This window comes from Argiope bruennichi, chromosome 9 (genome assembly GCF_947563725.1).
Source record: "Argiope bruennichi chromosome 9, qqArgBrue1.1, whole genome shotgun sequence".
NCBI lineage: Eukaryota > Metazoa > Arthropoda > Arachnida > Araneae > Araneidae > Argiope > Argiope bruennichi.
Window position 1 is genome coordinate 79557183 of NC_079159.1, and position 18690 is coordinate 79575872.

General features: G+C 39.0%; 28 non-coding genes across 28 annotated transcripts; all 28 read right to left on the minus strand.

Moving 5' to 3' along the window:
- Positions 1-264: 264 nt before the first annotated feature.
- Trnay-gua (transfer RNA tyrosine (anticodon GUA)) lies at positions 265-353 on the minus strand. Its single transcript is given in 2 exon segments — positions 265-300; positions 317-353. It is a non-coding gene; the product is annotated as a tRNA-Tyr (tRNA).
- Positions 354-533: 180 nt separating this feature from the next.
- On the minus strand, positions 534-622 carry Trnay-gua (transfer RNA tyrosine (anticodon GUA)). The gene is given in 2 exon segments: positions 534-569; positions 586-622. It is a non-coding gene; the product is annotated as a tRNA-Tyr (tRNA).
- Positions 623-802: 180 nt separating this feature from the next.
- Positions 803-891, minus strand: Trnay-gua (transfer RNA tyrosine (anticodon GUA)). Its single transcript is given in 2 exon segments — positions 803-838; positions 855-891. It is a non-coding gene; the product is annotated as a tRNA-Tyr (tRNA).
- A 718-nt stretch (positions 892-1609) lies between these two features.
- Trnay-gua (transfer RNA tyrosine (anticodon GUA)) lies at positions 1610-1698 on the minus strand. Its single transcript is given in 2 exon segments — positions 1610-1645; positions 1662-1698. It is a non-coding gene; the product is annotated as a tRNA-Tyr (tRNA).
- Positions 1699-2147: 449 nt separating this feature from the next.
- Positions 2148-2236, minus strand: Trnay-gua (transfer RNA tyrosine (anticodon GUA)). The gene is given in 2 exon segments: positions 2148-2183; positions 2200-2236. It is a non-coding gene; the product is annotated as a tRNA-Tyr (tRNA).
- A 449-nt stretch (positions 2237-2685) lies between these two features.
- Trnay-gua (transfer RNA tyrosine (anticodon GUA)) lies at positions 2686-2774 on the minus strand. The gene is given in 2 exon segments: positions 2686-2721; positions 2738-2774. It is a non-coding gene; the product is annotated as a tRNA-Tyr (tRNA).
- Positions 2775-2954: 180 nt separating this feature from the next.
- On the minus strand, positions 2955-3043 carry Trnay-gua (transfer RNA tyrosine (anticodon GUA)). Its single transcript is given in 2 exon segments — positions 2955-2990; positions 3007-3043. It is a non-coding gene; the product is annotated as a tRNA-Tyr (tRNA).
- Positions 3044-3492: 449 nt separating this feature from the next.
- Trnay-gua (transfer RNA tyrosine (anticodon GUA)) lies at positions 3493-3581 on the minus strand. The gene is given in 2 exon segments: positions 3493-3528; positions 3545-3581. It is a non-coding gene; the product is annotated as a tRNA-Tyr (tRNA).
- Positions 3582-3761: 180 nt separating this feature from the next.
- Positions 3762-3850, minus strand: Trnay-gua (transfer RNA tyrosine (anticodon GUA)). The gene is given in 2 exon segments: positions 3762-3797; positions 3814-3850. It is a non-coding gene; the product is annotated as a tRNA-Tyr (tRNA).
- A 180-nt stretch (positions 3851-4030) lies between these two features.
- Trnay-gua (transfer RNA tyrosine (anticodon GUA)) lies at positions 4031-4119 on the minus strand. Its single transcript is given in 2 exon segments — positions 4031-4066; positions 4083-4119. It is a non-coding gene; the product is annotated as a tRNA-Tyr (tRNA).
- A 718-nt stretch (positions 4120-4837) lies between these two features.
- On the minus strand, positions 4838-4926 carry Trnay-gua (transfer RNA tyrosine (anticodon GUA)). The gene is given in 2 exon segments: positions 4838-4873; positions 4890-4926. It is a non-coding gene; the product is annotated as a tRNA-Tyr (tRNA).
- A 987-nt stretch (positions 4927-5913) lies between these two features.
- Positions 5914-6002, minus strand: Trnay-gua (transfer RNA tyrosine (anticodon GUA)). Its single transcript is given in 2 exon segments — positions 5914-5949; positions 5966-6002. It is a non-coding gene; the product is annotated as a tRNA-Tyr (tRNA).
- A 448-nt stretch (positions 6003-6450) lies between these two features.
- Positions 6451-6539, minus strand: Trnay-gua (transfer RNA tyrosine (anticodon GUA)). The gene is given in 2 exon segments: positions 6451-6486; positions 6503-6539. It is a non-coding gene; the product is annotated as a tRNA-Tyr (tRNA).
- Positions 6540-6719: 180 nt separating this feature from the next.
- On the minus strand, positions 6720-6808 carry Trnay-gua (transfer RNA tyrosine (anticodon GUA)). Its single transcript is given in 2 exon segments — positions 6720-6755; positions 6772-6808. It is a non-coding gene; the product is annotated as a tRNA-Tyr (tRNA).
- A 986-nt stretch (positions 6809-7794) lies between these two features.
- Positions 7795-7883, minus strand: Trnay-gua (transfer RNA tyrosine (anticodon GUA)). Its single transcript is given in 2 exon segments — positions 7795-7830; positions 7847-7883. It is a non-coding gene; the product is annotated as a tRNA-Tyr (tRNA).
- Positions 7884-8856: 973 nt separating this feature from the next.
- Trnay-gua (transfer RNA tyrosine (anticodon GUA)) lies at positions 8857-8945 on the minus strand. Its single transcript is given in 2 exon segments — positions 8857-8892; positions 8909-8945. It is a non-coding gene; the product is annotated as a tRNA-Tyr (tRNA).
- A 179-nt stretch (positions 8946-9124) lies between these two features.
- On the minus strand, positions 9125-9213 carry Trnay-gua (transfer RNA tyrosine (anticodon GUA)). The gene is given in 2 exon segments: positions 9125-9160; positions 9177-9213. It is a non-coding gene; the product is annotated as a tRNA-Tyr (tRNA).
- A 986-nt stretch (positions 9214-10199) lies between these two features.
- Positions 10200-10288, minus strand: Trnay-gua (transfer RNA tyrosine (anticodon GUA)). Its single transcript is given in 2 exon segments — positions 10200-10235; positions 10252-10288. It is a non-coding gene; the product is annotated as a tRNA-Tyr (tRNA).
- A 973-nt stretch (positions 10289-11261) lies between these two features.
- Trnay-gua (transfer RNA tyrosine (anticodon GUA)) lies at positions 11262-11350 on the minus strand. Its single transcript is given in 2 exon segments — positions 11262-11297; positions 11314-11350. It is a non-coding gene; the product is annotated as a tRNA-Tyr (tRNA).
- A 717-nt stretch (positions 11351-12067) lies between these two features.
- Trnay-gua (transfer RNA tyrosine (anticodon GUA)) lies at positions 12068-12156 on the minus strand. Its single transcript is given in 2 exon segments — positions 12068-12103; positions 12120-12156. It is a non-coding gene; the product is annotated as a tRNA-Tyr (tRNA).
- Positions 12157-12604: 448 nt separating this feature from the next.
- On the minus strand, positions 12605-12695 carry Trnay-aua (transfer RNA tyrosine (anticodon AUA)). The gene is given in 2 exon segments: positions 12605-12641; positions 12658-12695. It is a non-coding gene; the product is annotated as a tRNA-Tyr (tRNA).
- A 2352-nt stretch (positions 12696-15047) lies between these two features.
- Trnay-gua (transfer RNA tyrosine (anticodon GUA)) lies at positions 15048-15136 on the minus strand. The gene is given in 2 exon segments: positions 15048-15083; positions 15100-15136. It is a non-coding gene; the product is annotated as a tRNA-Tyr (tRNA).
- Positions 15137-15854: 718 nt separating this feature from the next.
- Positions 15855-15943, minus strand: Trnay-gua (transfer RNA tyrosine (anticodon GUA)). The gene is given in 2 exon segments: positions 15855-15890; positions 15907-15943. It is a non-coding gene; the product is annotated as a tRNA-Tyr (tRNA).
- A 180-nt stretch (positions 15944-16123) lies between these two features.
- On the minus strand, positions 16124-16212 carry Trnay-gua (transfer RNA tyrosine (anticodon GUA)). The gene is given in 2 exon segments: positions 16124-16159; positions 16176-16212. It is a non-coding gene; the product is annotated as a tRNA-Tyr (tRNA).
- A 449-nt stretch (positions 16213-16661) lies between these two features.
- On the minus strand, positions 16662-16750 carry Trnay-aua (transfer RNA tyrosine (anticodon AUA)). The gene is given in 2 exon segments: positions 16662-16697; positions 16714-16750. It is a non-coding gene; the product is annotated as a tRNA-Tyr (tRNA).
- Positions 16751-17199: 449 nt separating this feature from the next.
- Trnay-gua (transfer RNA tyrosine (anticodon GUA)) lies at positions 17200-17288 on the minus strand. Its single transcript is given in 2 exon segments — positions 17200-17235; positions 17252-17288. It is a non-coding gene; the product is annotated as a tRNA-Tyr (tRNA).
- Positions 17289-17737: 449 nt separating this feature from the next.
- Positions 17738-17826, minus strand: Trnay-aua (transfer RNA tyrosine (anticodon AUA)). Its single transcript is given in 2 exon segments — positions 17738-17773; positions 17790-17826. It is a non-coding gene; the product is annotated as a tRNA-Tyr (tRNA).
- Positions 17827-18275: 449 nt separating this feature from the next.
- Trnay-gua (transfer RNA tyrosine (anticodon GUA)) lies at positions 18276-18364 on the minus strand. The gene is given in 2 exon segments: positions 18276-18311; positions 18328-18364. It is a non-coding gene; the product is annotated as a tRNA-Tyr (tRNA).
- Between the last annotated feature and the right edge of the window lie 326 nt (positions 18365-18690).

The following is an 18690-nucleotide window of genomic DNA, read 5'->3' on the forward strand; positions in this document are numbered from 1 at the left end:
CGAGCCGGAGTCGAACCAGCGACCTATAGATATCGTCTTTAGGGCAGCTACAGTCCACCGCTCTGCCAACTGAGCTATCGACTGATGCGAAGGTTTTGCTGATTTCATTTTTTCAGATTGAAGTTCAGTTAAAGGAGTAGAAGGATGTTCAACAAAACAAAATGCTAACTATAATATTTCCAACAATTACTTATTCGAAAAAGAGCTGGGAATCTAGCAAATCGAACGAAACTACACTTTTAAATTCCTATCAAAATAACATCTTCCGTCGAGCCGGAGTCGAACCAGCGACCTATGGATATCGTCTTTAGGGCATCTACAGTCCACCGCTCTGCCAACTGAGCTATCGACGGATGCGAAGGTTTTACTGATTTCATTTTTCCATATTGAAGTTCAGTTAAAGGAGGAGAAGGATGTTCAACAAAACAAAATGCTAACTATAATATTTCCAACAATTACTTATTCGAAAAAGAGCTGGGAATCTAGCAAATCGAACGAAACTACACTTTTAAATTCCTATCAAAATAACATCTTCCGTCGAGCCGGAGTCGAACCAGCGACCTATGGATATCGTCTTTAGGGCATCTACAGTCCACCGCTCTGCCAACTGAGCTATCGACGGATGCGAAGGTTTTACTGATTTCATTTTTCCATATTGAAGTTCAGTTAAAGGAGGAGAAGGATGTTCAACAAAACAAAATGCTAACTATAATATTTCCAACAATTACTTATTCGAAAAAGAGCTGGGAATCTAGCAAATCGAACGAAACTACACTTTTAAATTCCAATCAAAATAACATCTTCCGTCGAGCCGGAGTCGAACCGGCGACCTATGGATATCGTCTTTAGGGCATCTACAGTCCACCGCTCTGCCAACTGAGCAATCGACGGATGCGAAGGTTTTGCTGGTTTCATATTTTCATATTGAAGTTCAGTTAAAGGAGGAGAGGGATGTTCAACAAAACAAAATGCTAACTATAATATTTCCAAAAATTAGTTATTCGAAAAAGGGCTAGGAATCTAGCAAATCGAACGAAACAACACTTTTAAATTCCAATCAAAATAACATCTTCCGTCGAGCCGGAGTCGAACCAGCGACCTATAGATATCGTCTTTAGGCCAGCTACAGTCCACCGCTCTGCCAACTGAGCTATCGACTGATGCGAAGGTTTTGCTGATTTCATTTTTTCAGATTGAAGTTCAGTTAAAGGAGTAGAAGGATGTTCAACAAAACCAAATGCTAACTATAATATTTCCAACAATTACTTATTCGAAAAAGAGCTGGGAATCTAGCAAATCGAACGAAACTACACTTTTAAATTCCTATCAAAATAACATCTTCCATCGAGGCGGAGTCGAACCAGCGACCTATGGATATCGTCTTTAGGGCATCTACAGTCCACCGCTCTGCCAACTGAGCTATCGACGGATGCGAAGGTTTTACTGATTTCATTTTTCCATATTAAAGTTCAGTTAAAGGAGGAGAAGGATGTTCAACAAAACAAAATGCTAACTATAATATTTCCAACAATTACTTATTCGAAAAAGAGCTGGGAATCTAGAAAATCGAACGAAACTACACTTTTAAATTCCAATCAAAATAACATCTTCCGTCGAGCCGGAGTCGAACCAGCGACCTATGGATATCGTCTTTAGGGCATCTACAGTCCACCGCTCTGCCAACTGAGCTATCGACGGATGCGAAGGTTTTGCTGATTTCATTTTTTCAGGTTGAAGTTCAGTTAAAGGAGTAGAAGGATGTTCAACAAAACAAAATGCTAACTATAATATTTCCAACAATTACTTATTCGAAAAAGAGCTGGGAATCTAGCAAATCGAAAAAAACTACACTTTTAAATTCCAATCAAAATAACATCTTCCGTCGAGCCGGAGTCGAACCAGCGACCTATGGATATCGTCTTTAGGGCATCTACAGTCCACCGCTCTGCCAACTGAGCTAACAACATTTGCGAAGGTGTTGCTGATTTCATTTTTTCAGATTGAAGTTCAGTTAAAGAAGTAGAAGGATGTTCAACAAAACAAAATGCTAACTATAATATTTCCAACAATTACTTATTCGAAAAATATCTGGGAATCTAGCAAATCGAAAGAAAATACACTTTTAAATTCTAATCAAAATAACACTTTCCGTCGAGCCGGAGTCGAACCAGCGACCTATGGATATCATCTTTAGGGCATCTACAGTCCACCGCTCTGCCAACTGAGCTATCGACGGATGCGAAGGTTTCGCTGATTTCATTTTTTCTGATTGAAGTTCAGTTAAAGGAGTAGAAGGATGTTAAACAAAACAAAATGCTAACTATAATATTTCCAAATATTAGTTATTCGAAAAAGAGCTGGGAATCTAGCAAATCGAACGAATCTACACTTTTAAATTCCAATCAAAATAACATCTTCCGTCGAGCCGGAGTCGAGCCAGCGACCTATGGATATCGTCTTTAGGGCATCTACAGTCCACCGCTCTGCCAACTGAGCTATCGACGGATGCGAAGGTTTTGCTGATTTCATTTTTTCAGATTGAAGTTCAGTTAAAGAAGTAGAAGGATGTTCAACAAAACAAAATGCTAACTATAATATTTCCAACAATTACTTATTCGAAAAATATCTGGGAATCTAGCAAATCGAAAGAAAATACACTTTTAAATTCTAATCAAAATAACACTTTCCGTCGAGCCGGAGTCGAACCAGCGACCTATGGATATCATCTTTAGAGCATCTACAGTCCACCGCTCTGCCAACTGAGCTATCGACGGATGCGAAGGTTTTGCTGATTTCATTTTTTCAGATTGAAGTTCAGTTAAAGGAGTAGAAGGATGTTCAACAAAACAAAATGCTAACTATAATATTTCCAACAGTTACGTATTCGAAAAAGAGCTGGGAATCTAGCAAATCGAACGAAACTACACTTTTAAATTCCAATCAAAATAACATCTTCCGTCGAGCCGGAGTCGAACCAGCGACCTATGGATAACGTCTTTAGGGCATCTACAGTCCACCGCTCTGCCAACTGAGCTATCGACGGATGCGAAGGTTTTACTGATTTCATTTTTCCATATTGAAGTTCAGTTAAAGGAGGAGAAGGATGTTCAACAAAACAAAATGCTAACTATAATATTTCCAACAATTACTTATTCGAAAAAGAGCTGGGAATCTAGCAAATCGAACGAAACTACACTTTTAAATTCCAATCAAAATAACATCTTCCGTCGAGCCGGAGTCGAACCAGCGACCTATAGATATCGTCTTTAGGGCAGCTACAGTCCACCGCTCTGCCAACTGAGCTATCGACTGATGCGAAGGTTTTGCTGATTTCATTTTTTCAGATTGAAGTTCAGTTAAAGGAGTAGAAGGATGTTCAACAAAACAAAATGCTAACTATAATATTTCCAACAATTACTTATTCGAAAAAGAGCTGGGAATCTAGCAAATCGAACGAAACTACACTTTTAAATTCCTATCAAAATAACATCTTCCGTCGAGCCGGAGTCGAACCAGCGACCTATGGATATCGTCTTTAGGGCATCTACAGTCCACCGCTCTGCCAACTGAGCTATCGACGGATGCGAAGGTTTTACTGATTTCATTTTTCCATATTGAAGTTCAGTTAAAGGAGGAGAAGGATGTTCAACAAAACAAAATGCTAACTATAATATTTCCAACAATTACTTATTCGAAAAAGAGCTGGGAATCTAGCAAATCGAACGAAACTACACTTTTAAATTCCTATCAAAATAACATCTTCCGTCGAGCCGGAGTCGAACCAGCGACCTATGGATATCGTCTTTAGGGCATCTACAGTCCACCGCTCTGCCAACTGAGCTATCGACGGATGCGAAGGTTTTACTGATTTCATTTTTCCATATTGAAGTTCAGTTAAAGGAGGAGAAGGATGTTCAACAAAACAAAATGCTAACTATAATATTTCCAACAATTACTTATTCGAAAAAGAGCTGGGAATCTAGCAAATCGAACGAAACTACACTTTTAAATTCCAATCAAAATAACATCTTCCGTCGAGCCGGAGTCGAACCGGCGACCTATGGATATCGTCTTTAGGGCATCTACAGTCCACCGCTCTGCCAACTGAGCAATCGACGGATGCGAAGGTTTTGCTGGTTTCATATTTTCATATTGAAGTTCAGTTAAAGGAGGAGAGGGATGTTCAACAAAACAAAATGCTAACTATAATATTTCCAAAAATTAGTTATTCGAAAAAGGGCTAGGAATCTAGCAAATCGAACGAAACAACACTTTTAAATTCCAATCAAAATAACATCTTCCGTCGAGCCGGAGTCGAACCAGCGACCTATAGATATCGTCTTTAGGCCAGCTACAGTCCACCGCTCTGCCAACTGAGCTATCGACTGATGCGAAGGTTTTGCTGATTTCATTTTTTCAGATTGAAGTTCAGTTAAAGGAGTAGAAGGATGTTCAACAAAACCAAATGCTAACTATAATATTTCCAACAATTACTTATTCGAAAAAGAGCTGGGAATCTAGCAAATCGAACGAAACTACACTTTTAAATTCCTATCAAAATAACATCTTCCATCGAGGCGGAGTCGAACCAGCGACCTATGGATATCGTCTTTAGGGCATCTACAGTCCACCGCTCTGCCAACTGAGCTATCGACGGATGCGAAGGTTTTACTGATTTCATTTTTCCATATTAAAGTTCAGTTAAAGGAGGAGAAGGATGTTCAACAAAACAAAATGCTAACTATAATATTTCCAACAATTACTTATTCGAAAAAGAGCTGGGAATCTAGAAAATCGAACGAAACTACACTTTTAAATTCCAATCAAAATAACATCTTCCGTCGAGCCGGAGTCGAACCAGCGACCTATGGATATCGTCTTTAGGGCATCTACAGTCCACCGCTCTGCCAACTGAGCTATCGACGGATGCGAAGGTTTTGCTGATTTCATTTTTTCAGGTTGAAGTTCAGTTAAAGGAGTAGAAGGATGTTCAACAAAACAAAATGCTAACTATAATATTTCCAACAATTACTTATTCGAAAAAGAGCTGGGAATCTAGCAAATCGAAAAAAACTACACTTTTAAATTCCAATCAAAATAACATCTTCCGTCGAGCCGGAGTCGAACCAGCGACCTATGGATATCGTCTTTAGGGCATCTACAGTCCACCGCTCTGCCAACTGAGCTAACAACATTTGCGAAGGTGTTGCTGATTTCATTTTTTCATATTGAAGTTCAGTTAAAGGAGGAGAAGGATGTTCAACAAAACAAAATGCTAACTATAATATTTCCAACAATTACTTATTCGAAAAAGAGCTGGGAATCTAGCAAATCGAACGATACTATACTTTTAAATTCCAATCAAAATAACATCTTCCGTCGAGCCGGAGTCGAGCCAGCGACCTATGGATATCGTCTTTAGGGCATCTATAGTCCACCGCTCTGCCAACTGAGCTATAGACGGATGCGAAGGTTTTGCTGATTTCATTTTTTCAGATTGAAGTTAAGTTAAAGGAGTAGAAGGATGTTGAACAAAACAAAATGCTAACTATAATATTTCCAACAATTAGTTATTCGAAAAAGAGCTGGGAATCTAGCAAATCGAACGAAACTACACTTTTAAATTCCAATCAAAATAACATCTTCCGTCGAGCCGGAGTCGAGCCAGCGACCTATGGATATCGTCTTAAGGGCATCTACAGTAAACCGCTCTGCCAACTGAGCTATCGACGGATGCGAAGGTTTTGCTGATTTCATTTTTTCAGATTGAAGTTCAGTTAAAGAAGTAGAAGGATGTTCAACAAAACAAAATGCTAACTATAATATTTCCAACAATTACTTATTCGAAAAAGATCTGGGAATCTAGCAAATCGAAAGAAAATACACTTTTAAATTCCAATCAAAATAACACTTTCCGTCGAGCCGGAGTCGAACCAGCGACCTATGGATATCGTCTTTAGAGCATCTACAGTCCACCGCTCTGCCAACTGAGCTATCGACGGATGCGAAGGTTTTGCTGATTTCATTTTTTCAGATTGAAGTTCAGTTAAAGGAGTAGATGGATGTTCAACAAAACAAAATGCTAACTATAATATTTCCAACAATTAATTATTCGAAAAAGAGCTGGGAATCTAGCAAATCGAACGAAACTACACTTTTAAATTCCAATCAAAATAACACATTACGTCGAGCCGGAGTCGAACCAGCGACCTATGGATATCGTCTTTAGAGCATCTACAGTCCACCGCTATGCAACTGAGCTGTCGACGGATGCGAAGGTTTTGCTGATTTCATTTTTTTAGATTGAAGTTCAGTTAAAGGAGTAGAAGGATGTTCAACAAAACAAAATGCTAACTATAATATTTCCAACAATTACTTATTCGAAAAAGAGCTGGGAATCTAGCAAATCGAACGAAACTACACTTTTAAATTCCAATCAAAATAACATCTTCCGTCGAGCCGGAGTCGAACCAGCGACCTATGGATATCGTCTTTAGGGCATCTACAGTCCACCGCTCTGCCAACTGAGCTATCGACGGATGCGAAGGCTTTGCTGATTTCATTTTTTCAGATTGAAGTTCAGTTAAAGGAGTAGAAGGATGTTCAACAAAACAAAATGCTAACTATAATATTTCCCACAATTACTTATTCGAAAAAGAGCTGGGAATCTAGCAAATCGAAAGAAACTACACTTTTAAATTCTAATCAAAATAACATCTTCCGTCGAGCCGGAGTCGAACCAGCGACCTATGGATATCGTCTTTAGGGCATCTACAGTCCACCACTCTGCCAACTGAGCTATCGACGGATGCGAAGGTTTTGCTGATTTCATTTTTCCATATTGAAGTTCAGTTAAAGGAGGAGAAGGATGTTCAACAAAACAAAATGCTAACTATAATATTTCCAACAATTACTATTCGAAAAAGAGCTGGGAATCTAGCAAATCGAACGAAACTACACTTTTAAATTCCAATCAAAATAACATCTTCCGTCGAGCCGGAGTCGAGCCTGCGACCTATGGATATCGTCTTTAGGGAAGCTACAGTCCACCGCTCTGCCAACTGAGCTATCGACGGATGCGAAGGCTTTGCTGATTTCATTTTTTCAGATTGAAGTTCAGTTAAAGGAGTAGAAGGATGTTCAACAAAACAAAATGCTAACTATAATATTTCCAACATTTACTTATTCGAAAGAGAGCTGGGAATCTAGCAAATCGAACGAAACTACACTTTTAAATTCCAATCAAAATAACACATTCCGTCGAGCCGGAGTCGAACCAGCGACCTACGGATATCGTCTTTAGAGCATCTACAGTCCACCGCTATGCCAACTGAGCTGTCGACGGATGCGAAGGTTTTGCTGATTTCATTTTTTTAGATTGAAGTGCAGTTAAAGGAGTAGAAGGATGTTGAAGAAAACAAAATGCTAACTATAATATTTCCAACAATTAATTATTCGAAAAAGAGCTGGGAATCTAGCAAATCGAACGAAACTACACTTTTAAATTCCAATCAAAATAACATCTTCCGTCGAGCCGGAGTCGAACCAGCGACCTATGGATATCGTCTTTAGAGCATCTACAGTCCACCGCTATGCCAACTGAGCTGTCGACGGATGCGAAGGTTTTGCTGATTTCATTTTTTCTGATTGAAGTTCAGTTAAAGGAGTAGACGGATGTTCAACAAAACAAAATGCTAACTATAATATTTCCAACAATTACTTATTCGAAAAAGAGCAGGGAATCTAGCAAATCGAACGGAACAACACTTTTAAATTCCAATCAAAATAACATCTTCCGTCGAGCCGGAGTCGAACCAGCGACCTATGGATATCGTCTTTAGGGCATCTACAGTCCACCGCTCTGCCAACTGAGCTATCGACGGATACGAAGGTTTTACTGATTTCATTTTTTCAGATTGAAGTTCAGTTAAAGGAGTAGAAGGATGTTCAACAAAACAAAATGCTAACAATAATATTTCCAACAATTACTATTCGAAAAAGAGCTGGGAATCTAGCAAATCTTACGAAACTACACTTTTAAATTCCAATCAAAATAACATCTTCCGTCGAGCCGGAGTCGAGCTTGCGACCTATGGATATCGTCTTTAGGGAAGCTACAGTCCACCGCTCTGCCAACTGAGCTATCGACGGATGCGAAGGCTTTGCTGATTTCATTTTTTCAGATTGAAGTTCAGTTAAAGGAGTAGAAGGATGTTCAACAAAACAAAATGCTAACTATAATATTTCCAACATTTACTTATTCGAAAGAGAGCTGGGAATTTAGCAAATCGAACGAAACTACACTTTTAAATTCAAATCAAAATAACATCTTCCGTCGAGCCAGCGACCTATGGATATCGTCTTTAGGGCATCTACAGTCACCGCTCTGCCAACTGATCTAACAACATATGCGAAGGTTTTGCTAATTTCATTTTTTCAGATTGAAGTTCAGTTAAAGGAGTATAAGGATGTTCAACAAAACAAAATGCTAACTATAATAATTCCAACAATTACTTATTCGAAAAAGAGCTGGGAATCTAGCAAATCGAACGAAACTACACTTTTAAATTCCAATCAAAATAACCTCTTCCGTCGAGCCGGAGTCGAACCAGCGACTTATGGATATCGTCTTTAGAGCATCTACAGTCCACCGCTATGCCAACTGAGCTGTCGCGGATGCGAAGGTTTTGCTGATTTCATTTTTTCTGATTGAAGTTCAGTTAAAGGAGTAGACGGATGTTCAACCAAACAAAATGCTAACTATAATATTTCCAACAATTACTTATTCGAAAAAGAGCTGGGAATCTAGCAAATCGAACGGAACAACAATTTTAAATTCCAATCAAAATAACATCTTCCGTCGAGCCGGAGTCGAACCAGCGACCTATGGATATCGTCTTTAGGGCATCTACAGTCCACCGCTCTGCCAACTGAGCTATCGACGGATACGAAGGTTTTACTGATTTCATTTTTTCAGATTGAAGTTCAGTTAAAGGAGTAGAAGGATGTTCAACAAAACAAAATGCTAACAATAATATTTCCAACAATTACTATTCGAAAAAGAGCTGGGAATCTAGCAAATCGAACGAAACTACACTTTTAAATTCTAATCAAAATAACATCTTCCGTCGAGCCGGAGTCGAACCAGCGACCTATGGATATCGTCTTTAGGGCATCTACAGTCCACCACTCTGCCAACTGAGCTATCGACGGATGCGAAGGTTTTGCTGATTTCATTTTTCCATATTGAAGTTCAGTTAAAGGAGGAGAAGGATGTTCAACAAAACAAAATGCTAACTATAATATTTCCAACAATTACTATTCGAAAAAGAGCTGGGAATCTAGCAAATCGAACGAAACTACACTTTTAAATTCCAATCAAAATAACATCTTCCGTCGAGCCGGAGTCGAGCCTGCGACCTATGGATATCGTCTTTAGGGAAGCTACAGTCCACCGCTCTGCCAACTGAGCTATCGACGGATGCGAAGGCTTTGCTGATTTCATTTTTTCAGATTGAAGTTCAGTTAAAGGAGTAGAAGGATGTTCAACAAAACAAAATGCTAACTATAATATTTCCAACATTTACTTATTCGAAAGAGAGCTGGGAATCTAGCAAATCGAACGAAACTACACTTTTAAATTCCAATCAAAATAACACATTCCGTCGAGCCGGAGTCGAACCAGCGACCTACGGATATCGTCTTTAGAGCATCTACAGTCCACCGCTATGCCAACTGAGCTGTCGACGGATGCGAAGGTTTTGCTGATTTCATTTTTTTAGATTGAAGTGCAGTTAAAGGAGTAGAAGGATGTTGAAGAAAACAAAATGCTAACTATAATATTTCCAACAATTAATTATTCGAAAAAGAGCTGGGAATCTAGCAAATCGAACGAAACTACACTTTTAAATTCCAATCAAAATAACATCTTCCGTCGAGCCGGAGTCGAACCAGCGACCTATGGATATCGTCTTTAGAGCATCTACAGTCCACCGCTATGCCAACTGAGCTGTCGACGGATGCGAAGGTTTTGCTGATTTCATTTTTTCTGATTGAAGTTCAGTTAAAGGAGTAGACGGATGTTCAACAAAACAAAATGCTAACTATAATATTTCCAACAATTACTTATTCGAAAAAGAGCAGGGAATCTAGCAAATCGAACGGAACAACACTTTTAAATTCCAATCAAAATAACATCTTCCGTCGAGCCGGAGTCGAACCAGCGACCTATGGATATCGTCTTTAGGGCATCTACAGTCCACCGCTCTGCCAACTGAGCTATCGACGGATACGAAGGTTTTACTGATTTCATTTTTTCAGATTGAAGTTCAGTTAAAGGAGTAGAAGGATGTTCAACAAAACAAAATGCTAACAATAATATTTCCAACAATTACTATTCGAAAAAGAGCTGGGAATCTAGCAAATCTTACGAAACTACACTTTTAAATTCCAATCAAAATAACATCTTCCGTCGAGCCGGAGTCGAGCTTGCGACCTATGGATATCGTCTTTAGGGAAGCTACAGTCCACCGCTCTGCCAACTGAGCTATCGACGGATGCGAAGGCTTTGCTGATTTCATTTTTTCAGATTGAAGTTCAGTTAAAGGAGTAGAAGGATGTTCAACAAAACAAAATGCTAACTATAATATTTCCAACATTTACTTATTCGAAAGAGAGCTGGGAATTTAGCAAATCGAACGAAACTACACTTTTAAATTCAAATCAAAATAACATCTTCCGTCGAGCCAGCGACCTATGGATATCGTCTTTAGGGCATCTACAGTCACCGCTCTGCCAACTGATCTAACAACATATGCGAAGGTTTTGCTAATTTCATTTTTTCAGATTGAAGTTCAGTTAAAGGAGTATAAGGATGTTCAACAAAACAAAATGCTAACTATAATATTTCCAACAATTACTTATTCGAAAAAGAGCTGGGAATCTAGCAAATCGAACGAAACTACACTTTTAAATTCCAATCAAAATAACCTCTTCCGTCGAGCCGGAGTCGAACCAGCGACTTATGGATATCGTCTTTAGAGCATCTACAGTCCACCGCTATGCCAACTGAGCTGTCGCGGATGCGAAGGTTTTGCTGATTTCATTTTTTCTGATTGAAGTTCAGTTAAAGGAGTAGACGGATGTTCAACAAAACAAAATGCTAACTATAATATTTCCAACAATTACTTATTCGAAAAAGAGCTGGGAATCTAGCAAATCGAACGGAACAACAATTTTAAATTCCAATCAAAATAACATCTTCCGTCGAGCCGGAGTCGAACCAGCGACCTATGGATATCGTCTTTAGGGCATCTACAGTCCACCGCTCTGCCAACTGAGCTATCGACGGATACGAAGGTTTTACTGATTTCATTTTTTCAGATTGAAGTTCAGTTAAAGGAGTAGAAGGATGTTCAACAAAACAAAATGCTAACAATAATATTTCCAACAATTACTATTCGAAAAAGAGCTGGGAATCTAGCAAATCGAACGAAACTACACTTTTAAATTCCAATCAAAATAACATCTTCCGTCGAGCCGGAGTCGAGCCTGCGACCTATGGATATCATCTTTAGCGAAGCTACAGTCCACCGCTCTGCCAACTGAGCTATCGACGGATGCGAAGGCTTTGCTGATTTCATTTTTTCAGATTGAAGTTCAGTTAAAGGAGTAGAAGGATGTTCAACAAAACAAAATGCTAACTATAATATTTCCAACATTTACTTATTCGAAAGAGAGCTGGGAATCTAGCAAATCGAACGAAACTACACTTTTAAATTCCAATCAAAATAACACATTCCGTCGAGCCGGAGTCGAACCAGCGACCTATGGACATCGTCTTTAGAGCATCTACAGTCCACCGCTATGCCAACTGAGCTGTCGACGGATGCGAAGGTTTTGCTGATTTCATTTTTTTAGATTGAAGTGCAGTTAAAGGAGTAGATGGATGTTGAAGAAAACAAAATGCTAACTATAATATTTCCAACAATTAATTATTCGAAAAAGAGCTGGGAATCTAGCAAATCGAACGAAACTACACTTTTAAATTCCAATCAAAATAACATCTTCCGTCGAGCCGGAGTCGAACCAGCGACCTATGGATATCGTCTTTAGGGCATCTACAGTCCACCGCTCTGCCAACTGAGCTATCGACGGATGCGAAGGTTTTACTGATTTCATTTTTCCATATTGAAGTTCAGTTAAAGGAGGAGAAGGATGTTCAACAAAACAAAATGCTAACTATAATATTTCCAACAATTACTTATTCGAAAAAGAGCTGGGAATCTAGCAAATCGAACGAAACTACACTTTTAAATTCCAATCAAAATAACATCTTCCGTCGAGCCGGAGTCGAGCCAGCGACCTATGGATATCGTCTTTAGGGCATCTACAGTCCACCGCTCTGCCAACTGAGCTATCGACGGATGCGAAGGTTTTTCTGATTTCATTTTTTCAGGTTGAAGTTCAGTTAAAGGAGTAGAAGGATGTTCAACAAAACAAAATGCTAACTATAATATTTCCAACAATTACTTTTTCGAAAGAGAGCTGGGAATCTAGCAAATCGAACGAAACTACACTTTTAAATTACAATCAAAATAACATCTTCCGTCGTGCCGGAGTCGAACCAGCGACCTATGGATATCGTCTTTAAGGCATCTATAGTCCACCGCTCTGCTAACTGAGCTATCGACGGATGCGAAGATTTTGCTGATTTCATTTTTTTTTTATTGAAGTTCAGTTAAAGGAGTAGAAGGATGTTCAACAAAACAAAATGCTAACTATATATTTAATAATATATTTCCAATATTTCCAACAATTACTTATTCGAAAAAGAGCTGGGAATCTAGCAAAACGAAAGAAACTACACTTTTAAATTCCAATCAAAATAACATCTTCCGTTGAGCCGGAGTCGAACCAGCGACCTATGGATATCGTCTTTAGGGCATCTACAGTCCACCGCTCTGGCAACTGAGCTAACAACATTTGCGAAGGCGTTGCTGATTTCATTTTTTCATATTGAAGTTCAGTTAAAGGAGGAGAAGGATGTTCAACAAAACAAAATGCTAACTATAATATTTCCAACAATTACTTATTCGAAAAAGAGCTGGGAATCTAGCAAATCGAACGATACTACACTTTTAAATTCCAATCAAAATAACATCTTCCGTCGAGCCGGAGTCGAGCCAGCGACCTATGGATATCGTCTTTAGGGCATCTACAGTCCACCGCTCTGCCAACTGAGCTATCGACGGATGCGAAGGTTTTGCTGATTTCATTTTTTCAGATTGAAGTTCAGTTAAAGGAGTAGAAGGATGTTCAACAAAACAAAATGCTAACTATAATATTTCCAACAATTACTTATTCTAAAAATAGCTGGGAATCTAGCAAATCGGAAGAAACTACACTTTTAAATTCCAATCAAAATAACACTTTCCGTCGAGCCGGAGTCGAACCAGCGACCTATGGATATCGTCTTTAGGGCATCTACAGTCCACCGCTCTGGCAACTGAGCTAACAACATTTGCGAAGGTGTTGCTGATTTCATTTTTTCATATTGAAGTTCAGTTAAAGGAGGAGAAGGATGTTCAACAAAACAAAATGCTAACTATAATATTTCCAACAATTACTTATTCGAAAAAGAGCTAGGAATCTAGCAAATCGAACGAAACAACACTTTTAAATTCCAATCAAAATAACATCTTCCGTCGAGTCGGAGTCGAACCAGCGACCTATGGATATCGTCTTTAGGGCACCTACAGTCCACCGCTCTGCCAACTGATCTATCGACGGATGCGAAGGTTTCGCTGATTTCATTTTTTCTGATTGAAGTTCAGTTAAAGGAGTAGAAGGATGTTGAACAAAACAAAATGCTAACTATAATATTTCCAAATATTAGTTATTCGAAAAAGAGCTGGGAATCTAGCAAATCGAACGAATCTACACTTTTAAATTCCAATCAAAATAACATCTTCCGTCGAGCCGGAGTCGAGCCAGCGACCTATGGATATCGTCTTTAGGGCATCTACAGTCCACCGCTCTGCCAACTGAGCTATCGACGGATGCGAAGGTTTTGCTGATTTCATTTTTTCAGATTGAAGTTCAGTTAAAGGAGTAGAAGGATGTTCAACAAAACAAAATGCTAACTATAATATTTCCAACAATTACGTATTCGAAAAAGAGCTGGGAATCTAGCAAATCGAACGAAACTACACTTTTAAATTCCAATCAAAATAACATCTTCCGTCGAGCCGGAGTCGAACCAGCGACCTATAGATATCGTCTTTAGGGCAGCTACAGTCCACCGCTCTGCCAACTGAGCTATCGACTGATGCGAAGGTTTTGCTGATTTCATTTTTTCAGATTGAAGTTCAGTTAAAGGAGTAGAAGGATGTTCAACAAAACAAAATGCTAACTATAATATTTCCAACAATTACTTATTCGAAAAAGAGCTGGGAATCTAGCAAATCGAACGAAACTACACTTTTAAATTCCTATCAAAATAACATCTTCCGTCGAGCCGGAGTCGAACCAGCGACCTATGGATATCGTCTTTAGGGCATCTACAGTCCACCGCCCTGCCAACTGAGCAATCGACGGATGCGAAGGTTTTGCTGGTTTCATTTTTTCATATTGAAGTTCAGTTAAAGGAGGAGAGGGATGTTCAACAAAACAAAATGCTAACTATAATATTTCCAAAAATTAGTTATTCGAAAAAGGGCTAGGAATCTAGCAAATCGAACGAAACAACACTTTTAAATTCCAATCAAAATAACATCTTCCGTCGAGCCGGAGTCGAACCAGCGACCTATAGATATCGTCTTTAGGCCAGCTACAGTCCACCGCTCTGCCAACTGAGCTATCGACTGATGCGAAGGTTTTGCTAATTTCATTTTTTCAGATTGAAGTTCAGTTAAAGGAGTAGAAGGATGTTCAACAAAACCAAATGCTAACTATAATATTTCCAACAATTACTTATTCGAAAAAGAGCTGGGAATCTAGCAAATCGAACGAAACTACACTTTTAAATTCCTATCAAAATAACATCTTCCGTCGAGCCGGAGTCGAACCAGCGACCTATGGATATCGTCTTTAGGGCATCTACAGTCCACCGCTCTGCCAACTGAGCTATCGACGGATGCGAAGGTTTTACTGATTTCATTTTTCCATATTGAAGTTCAGTTAAAGGAGGAGAAGGATGTTCAACAAAACAAAATGCTAACTATAATATTTCCAACAATTACTTATTCGAAAAAGAGCTGGGAATCTAGCAAATCGATAGAAACTACACTTTTAAATTCCAATCAAAATAACATCTCCCTTCGAGCCGGAGTCGAACCAGCGACCTATGGATATCGTCTTTAGGGCATCTACAGTCCACCGCTCTGCCAACTGAGCAATCGACGGATGCGAAGGTTTTGCTGGTTTCATTTTTTCATATTGAAGTTCAGTTAAAGGAGGAGAAGGATGTTCAACAAAACAAAATGCTAACTATAATATTTCCAACAATTACTTATTCGAAAAAGAGCTAGGAATCTAGCAAATCGAACGAAACAACACTTTTAAATTCCAATCAAAATAACATCTTCCGTCGAGCCGGAGTCGAACCAGCGACCTATAGATATCGTCTTTAGGCCAGCTACAGTCCACCGCTCTGCCAACTGAGCTATCGACTGATGCGAAGGTTTTGCTGATTTCATTTTTTCAGATTGAAGTTCAGTTAAAGGAGTAGAAGGATGTTCAACAAAACCAAATGCTAACTATAATATTTCCAACAATTACTTATTCGAAAAAGAGCTGGGAATCTAGCAAATCGAACGAAACTACACTTTTAAATTCCTATCAAAATAACATCTTCCGTCGAGCCGGAGTCGAACCAGCGACCTATGGATATCGTCTTTAGGGCATCTACAGTCCACCGCTCTGCCAACTGAGCTATCGACGGATGCGAAGGTTTTACTGATTTCATTTTTCCATATTGAAGTTCAGTTAAAGGAGGAGAAGGATGTTCAACAAAACAAAATGCTAACTATAATATTTCCAACAATTACTTATTCGAAAAAGAGCTGGGAATCTAGAAAATCGAACGAAACTACACTTTTAAATTCCAATCAAAATAACATCTTCCGTCGAGCCGGAGTCGAACCAGCGACCTATGGATATCGTCTTTAGGGCATCTACAGTCCACCGCTCTGCCAACTGAGCTATCGACGGATGCGAAGGTTTTGCTGATTTCATTTTTTCAGGTTGAAGTTCAGTTAAAGGAGTAGAAGGATGTTCAACAAAACAAAATGCTAACTATAATATTTCCAACAATTACTTATTCGAAAAAGAGCTGGGAATCTAGCAAATCGAAAAAAACTACACTTTTAAATTCCAATCAAAATAACATCTTCCGTCGAGCCGGAGTCGAACCAGCGACCTATGGATATCGTCTTTAGGGCATCTACAGTCCACCGCTCTGCCAACTGAGCTAACAACATTTGCGAAGGTGTTGCTGATTTCATTTTTTCATATTGAAGTTCAGTTAAAAGAGGAGAAGGATGTTCAACAAAACAAAATGCTAACTATAATATTTCCAACAATTACTTATTCGAAAAAGAGCTGGGAATCTAGCTAATCGAACGATACTATACTTTTAAATTCCAATCAAAATAACATCTTCCGTCGAGCCGGAGTCGAGCCAGCGACCTATGGATATCGTGTTTAGGGCATCTATAGTCCACCGCTCTGCCAACTGAGCTATCGACGGATGCGAAGGTTTTGCTGATTTCATTTTTTCAGATTGAAGTTCAGTTAAAGGAGTAGAAGGATGTTCAACAAAACAAAATGCTAACTATAATATTTCCAACAATTACTTATTCGAAAAAGAGCTGGGAATCTAGCAAATCGAACGAAACTACACTTTTAAATTCCAATCAAAATAACACATTCCGTCGAGCCGGAGTCGAACCAGCGACCTATGGATATCGTCTTTAGAGCATCTACAGTCCACCGCTATGCCAACTGAGCTGTCGACGGATGCGAAGGTTTTGCTGATTTCATTTTTTTAGATTGAAGTTCAGTTAAAGGAGTAGAAGGATGTTCAACAAAACAAAATGCTAACTATAATATTTCCAACAATTACTTATTCGAAAAAGAGCTGGGAATCTAGCAAATCGAACGAAACTACACTTTTAAATTCCAATCAAAATAACATCTTCCGTCGAGCCGGAGTCGAACCAGCGACCTATGGATATCGTCTTTAGGGCATCTACAGTCCACCGCTCTGCCAACTGAGCTATCGACGGATGCGAAGGTTTTGCTGATTTCATTTTTTCAGGTTGAAGTTCAGTTAAAGGAGTAGAAGGATGTTCAACAAAACAAAATGCTAACTATAATATTTCCAACAATTACTTATTCGAAAAAGAGCTGGGAATCTAGCAAATCGAAAAAAACTACACTTTTAAATTCCAATCAAAATAACATCTTCCGTCGAGCCGGAGTCGAACCAGCGACCTATGGATATCGTCTTTAGGGCATCTACAGTCCACCGCTCTGCCAACTGAGCTAACAACATTTGCGAAGGTGTTGCTGATTTCATTTTTTCATATTGAAGTTCAGTTAAAAGAGGAGAAGGATGTTCAACAAAACAAAATGCTAACTATAATATTTCCAACAATTACTTATTCGAAAAAGAGCTGGGAATCTAGCTAATCGAACGATACTATACTTTTAAATTCCAATCAAAATAACATCTTCCGTCGAGCCGGAGTCGAGCCAGCGACCTATGGATATCGTGTTTAGGGCATCTATAGTCCACCGCTCTGCCAACTGAGCTATCGACGGATGCGAAGGTTTTGCTGATTTCATTTTTTCAGATTGAAGTTCAGTTAAAGGAGTAGAAGGATGTTGAACAAAACAAAATGCTAACTATAATATTTCCAACAATTAGTTATTCGAAAAAGAGCTGGGAATCTAGCAAATCGAACGAAACTACACTTTTAAATTCCAATCAAAATAACATCTTCCGTCGAGCCGGAGTCGAGCCAGCGACCTATGGATATCGTCTTTAGGGCATCTACAGTAAACCGCTCTGCCAACTGAGCTATCGACGGATGCGAAGGATTTGCTGATTTCATTTTTTCAGATTGAAGTTCACTTAAAGAAGTAGAAGGATGTTCAACAAAACAAAATGCTAACTATAATATTTCCAACAATTACTTATTCGAAAAAGATCTGGGAATCTAGCAAATCGAAAGAAAATACACTTTTAAATTCCAATCAAAATAACACTTTCCGTCGAGCCGGAGTCGAACCAGCGACCTATGGATATCGTCTTTAGAGCATCTACAGTCCACCGCTCTGCCAACTGAGCTATCGACGGATGCGAAGGTTTTGCTGATTTCATTTTTTCAGATTGAAGTTCAGTTAAAGGAGTAGAAGGATGTTCAACAAAACAAAATGCTAACTATAATATTTCCAACAATTACTTATTCGAAAAAGAGCTGGGAATCTAGCAAATCGAACGAAACTACACTTTTAAATTCCAATCAAAATAACACATTCCGTCGAGCCGGAGTCGAACCAGCGACCTATGGATATCGTCTTTAGAGCATCTACAGTCCACCGCTATGCCAACTGAGCTGTCGACGGATGCGAAGGTTTTGCTGATTTCATTTTTTTAGATTGAAGTTCAGTTAAAGGAGTAGA